We start from the raw sequence: 5,744 nt of genomic DNA on the forward strand, positions 1-5,744 counted from the left end.
TTCAGGCGGTATAACCGACCATATATAACTTAAATAACATAAATATAAATGTTAGTGAAGTTAATAAAAGTTAGATAATTTCTTATCTTGATTAGTGACGTGTGCTTGCTTAGATAAACCTTGATTATACGGAGCACTTCGTGCTGATAACGTGTTATATTTCAGTAGGCTTATAACTACCTTTAGTGGCCTGGTTCAATATATTCAAATTGAAAGAACCAATAAAAGAGAGATGTGTTGTAGAAGATATAGGAGAGAAAGAGGTTGAAGAGGTGTGATGTATTTAATGTATATGTATGTTTTTGTAACTTACATTATGCACATATATATAGTACAAATTTTACTATCCATATTTGACTAATTACCATCCATATTTAACTACTAAATTTACAACAGAATACATGTTTTGTGTTTGTATTATGTGCTTTTAATAGACCAAAAGTTATTTAAACATGAACTTTTCCTTCTTATTATTATTTTATTCTTATTATTATTTTATTTTTTTTAACAGCAAAAAAATAATTTTATTAATTATAAACCATGAATATTTACAAGTGTAATGAAACGGAGAGCTCCACTAAAAACGAGATTACAAGTAACCGTATTTTTATTATTATGCTCAATAAAATAATATGAAATATAATTATACAGTGAACAGAAAGATTAATATTTTTACTTAGATTTGTACTTCGTAACCGTATTATCCTTAGGCTGTTACGTACATTTTGTCTATCTATCTCAAAAGGGGGATGATTCTCACACACATTTTTTTGATCCTCACACACCTATTTTAACCTTTTACTCTTCTAATAATACTCAATTAGTGTGTGAGGATCAAAAAAGTGTGTGTGAGAATCATCCCTCATCTCAAAATATGATGCAAATGAACCAACCTATGGACTATGTTAAAATGAGTATTCCTCTCAAAATGGGTTTTTTAATAGAACAATTCAATTTTATTATTATAAAAGTAAGAAGGGAGAATGATGGGTGTTAGTAACGACATCTAACTTAAATGTTGTTAGCGTAATGGGCGTTATGACAAAGAATAAGACAAGATGAAAACAAAAGAGGAAATTTGTGAATATTGAGTTGTAGTTTAGCTGGTAGTGGCATGTCTCTCTTAACGAGAGGTCAGGAGTTTGACTCCGCTAGGCGCAATACCTGACCTGAAGTATTCACTCAGGTCGCCTTTCGCTTAGTGCAGGGGCAGGAGGAGGGGGGTTTTACCGGCCATGCCCTAGGATTGGTCCGGGTTTCCTCCAGGACAGTATTTGGGGGCGAGTTATGCAACTAACGGAGATGAACGCGTGGGTGGTTTAGTTCCCCTGAGTGATCTCAAACTGATGGGAAAAAAAAAGGAAATTTGCCCAAGTATAGAACATGTAAATATGAAATGTCAAGATGTTAGTACTGTAATAGGGAAATAATATGTAAATATAATAATGTTTAAGGGGGTGAAACATTATTTTTTGAAGGAAAAAAGTATGTTTCTGATCGACTTCGTTCATTTATTAGATTTAGATAAGGTGAGGAGAGGGATTGGAAATATAACACTAATTAATTTGGATAATTAAATATGAATATGGAATTATATGTTACAACAGTTGGTCAATGTGACAATGTGATTTCTTGGGTATTGAAAATGAAATTTTTGAACATTTTTGTGTCTCGGTGTATCGAACTTTAAACCATATAATTCTGTTAATTTATTTTTATTTTTTATATACTTTTTACCTTCAAGTACAGAATGTGAAAAATGATTATGTACAATAATAGTGAAACTGCAAGGCTTGTTTGTGCACAGAAGTTAGGACGCAAATTTGTGAAAGGTCTGGGGAAATTAAGATATGGCCCTAAATTAATCTATGGATCCATGTGATATGCCTCTGCCTCCATCAATAGTGATGGGCAAAATTCTGTTTTACATACACAAAGATATTATGATATGGGTAGTCAACTAAGTTGTGACCTAGTCGAATTCAATTCATATACCGTTTCAGTTCGAGTCAAAAATTTATAGGAGTTCGCTTGAACATATTCTAAAGATCATTCAGTAAATAAGTTTGAGCTATAGCATATTATATCAAGTCAAAATTTCAAATGAATATTCATTTACGTTATATACGTACACTAGCTTTTAAGAGCCTGTGCGTTGCACGGAAACTTTTAAGCAAACAAACTGAAAGCGAATTGTTATTAATTGTTTAATAGAGACAATTAAAAAGACTTCTTCGTATTATTCATTATTGTAGAGACAATCAAATAAGTAATCTGATACATTCTATATATATTTATGAGCCCTTGTGTTGCTCGACAGCTCTAAAAATAGTATACGAAAACATTATTATCAATATTGATTAGATGTATAATACAATTAGAAAGACGAAACCTTTCATTATTGATAATTTTTGTATTGAAAGCAAATGGATTAAAACAACTACATGTGAGTGTCATTTAACTGTAGCAAAAATACACGTGTGAGCAGTTATAAGTTGCTTGCGTCTTTAGCTAATCTTGTTTCCTCTTTATTCTTGCACCACCTTCAACGTAATCCGCTACAAACAAATTGAATAGCAGTAACCGGAAAGATGCAGGCATGACACAAACTGCACGCATGAATAAACAATGAATAAACATTCAAAGAAGTTAACAAATCAATATAGATCACTAACACGGCCTTTTTGTAGTTACTTTAATCTTCTTTGCATTATTGAATTATATTTTATTATAGAATCCTATCTATCCATTAGTTGATAATAGTAAAAGTAAATGATGATGATCAACTTAATGATTAAATTAATTAATTACTCTGAAATAGTTATACCTGATTAGAAGCCCGTTTTAATCGAGCTCTGAATGAATGAAATAGTCTTATAAAGTGTGTTTAAGAGTGTTCTGTCCAGTCTAATAGGTTTATGGGAAAACGGTTTAAACTCTAACTTTTGGGTCATGTGTGAGCATTTTCAGTTATATAATTCTTTTGTTGATTTGTGATAGTTTTGGAAGTGAATTTATAGTAAATTTACAACCAAAATGAAGATAAGTCATGGTCTTGACTATTTGGACGGTTAACTTGTTTGGGTCAAGAAGTGTCAAAATGGGTAACGGTCAATGTGGCGACGATTTGTATGTCGAGTTAAGTGACTTTGGAGTTTTGGTGTCCTGAACTTGTGTTTTGGATATTTTGGTTGAATTGGCAAATTTTGACCCATTTGGGTCATAGGGATATATTTTGACCCGTATGTAGGGTTATGAGAAATGGAAGTTATCAGCAGATTAAAAATGTCAGCTTTAAGTTGCAAAATTAATTTGGTTAGTTCAGGTTAGTTGCACTGAAATTTGACTCATCGACGAAAAGTTTTTGGATTCATATAACAATAACAATGAAAGTCATATAACAATAACAATGATATACTTAAACAATTACAACACTGAGAGTCAGATGTCATATAAAGATCAAACACTAATGTTACTTTGTAGAATATAACAGATGTGAATATTGTGTAATCCAATTTCCTGATATTGAAAAAAACTAATAAAGAATCATGAACTCTAAAAATCGATTAACGGCAACAAAATGGAGCATTGTTAAATCAAACTTACAAAAACGTAGCACGTACAGCAGATGAAAGCAAGTGATAAAGCAAATCGTAGTAAATAAAAGAAGTGCAAAATGAAGTGCAATTTATAGAGTACATGTCTTACTTGAGGTTCGTAAGGTCAATTGTTCTCCTTATGAGCTAATTGCGGTTCGCATCCCCTATCATGACTGGATCTCCTCGAGGCGATCAATGCAGCTGATGTGTCTGTTTTTATTAAATATACGTGAGTGATCGATATAATTTGTAATTATAGCGGATGCATTATTAGTGGAATGTTACCTGCAAGTTAGGTAGTCTTTGGAATATGGTTTCGCAACTGGTTGTATGAGACAAACTGAAATACTGTTCTCAGAAGTCAGCGAACTGAAGATGCTCGAAATTTGACAAGTACTTGTAGTGCTTTTATTTTTTTCATCACCTACGTTGCACGAAACTATGAGTCCACGTTGCACAGAAGTCCAGATGTTTTCGTAGATTTTAAGCTTGAAACTGGAGTTACTTGAATGCATCTATTAATGACAAAACACACTCTTCTTATATGTGGAGACATCAAAAGTCATAGATAGATAATTAACATTCATTGAATATTGTCATTCAAATTTCAAATAAGCATAAAATGTGTACGTGCATAAAGCCTTCCAGTAAGATTATGAAGAGAACTTGCAACATGCTAGTATTCCCTAAATTGAACATACACATTCCTTACAGCTCATAAAATATAAGACTTGAATTAACATCAATTCAAATAGCAAAAACACAACCAATTTCATGTAAAACAATATTATTGTATATTCGTGACTCCAATATGATTGTTTAAAAGCTAATTGTATCTAAAAGCTTGTTGAAAAAACTTTTTACCCAACGGTTATCGAAAAGTAATCATTTTGATCCATTACCCTACCCATCCGGATGACCCATTTTGCAACATTTAGAGACCACAACAATAAAGTTTTAGCGTAGTAATCATATGCAAATTGCAAATAAATTATCAAAACTCTCAAATATCAATCTCAAGCAGCCAATTTAATTTGAAAGTGATTACAATCAGGAAAAAAATATCAAAGAAACCTGAAGTACAAATCTTGACCCATTTACTTATCAACGTTACAATCCGTTTGAGAGAATGATTCGGCAGGATTTTTCCATGAGCCAAAGGATGATTGGATCGTGATAATTGACCCTTTTAAATTACAGCAACAAAATCTCAGTTTCATATGATTTTAATTAAACAAATATAAAAATTAGAATCAATAAAAGCATTTAGGGTATGATAATAAACAGGAATTAAACCCTTACCTTTCACCGTATATTTATGATGAAAATTATTTAGGGCACCGTTGATTTAACATGAATATGTAAATGCCTTGAATCGCTGCAAACCCTAATCGAACCATGCCTTTGAATCGTTGTAAATGCTTTTGAATCGCTGCAAACCCTAACATGAATATGTAACAATTAGGGTTCATATTTCTGAAAACCTTGAATTTGGGGATCAACATTCGATCCATATTTGATAAATCCCGCCGTGACTAATTGTTCATCAGTTGCCATTGATTAATACATCATTTTAATCAGGAAATTGAGTATGATTTTATAGGGTTTTGAGGCGCGATCAGTAAAAATCGATGATCAGTAAAAATATAGATTGGATAAGTATGATGTTAGCGTATGATTGTCAAAGCTTATAGTTAAAGAAAAAAGAAAAAAGAAGAATGGCATTTAGATTTAGATGTGTGGTGATTGAGAAGATAGAAGAAGAACAACAATTAGATTAGGGTAACTGAGTGAAATAGATTGAATTCGTGTAGGTGTGAGAGATTTTTTTTTTTTATATACAAATTATGGATTTTTTCTTTTTAAAAAAAAAATACGAATCTGAATAATTCTAGGGTATGACACGTGTAAGAAGAGTAGGGGTATTCTTATAGTGTGACACATAGGATGTATAGGTCATGCTTTATGTGAGGTAGGGGATTAATTTTATTTTCATTATATTGTTAATATTTAATTTATGTTATAATTCAGTAGGCTTATAACTACTTTTAGTGGCCTAGTTCTTGACTGTAGACTACTAATAAGTATATAGAGAGAATATGAGAGAATATATTTAGTGTGTGTTTTATAAACTCATAACACACA

At 31.6% G+C, this 5,744-nt stretch overlaps 1 long non-coding RNA gene across 3 annotated transcripts; it reads right to left on the reverse strand.

Moving 5' to 3' along the window:
• Window positions 1–2,394: 2,394 nt before the first annotated feature.
• Window positions 2,395–5,306, reverse strand: LOC139857972 (uncharacterized). 3 transcript variants are annotated; one of them, XR_011762769.1, is made up of 4 exons: window positions 4,902–5,306; window positions 4,674–4,785; window positions 3,709–4,114; window positions 2,395–2,609 (listed from the first exon to the last, which is right to left on the reverse strand). It is a non-coding gene; the product is annotated as an uncharacterized lncRNA (long non-coding RNA). The 3 variants fall into 3 exon arrangements; XR_011762768.1 differs by having other exon boundaries at window positions 3,709–3,809; window positions 3,885–4,785; XR_011762767.1 differs by having other exon boundaries at window positions 3,709–4,785.
• Between the last annotated feature and the right edge of the window lie 438 nt (window positions 5,307–5,744).

Source organism: Rutidosis leptorrhynchoides, chromosome 7, assembly GCF_046630445.1.
Source record: "Rutidosis leptorrhynchoides isolate AG116_Rl617_1_P2 chromosome 7, CSIRO_AGI_Rlap_v1, whole genome shotgun sequence".
NCBI lineage: Eukaryota > Viridiplantae > Streptophyta > Magnoliopsida > Asterales > Asteraceae > Rutidosis > Rutidosis leptorrhynchoides.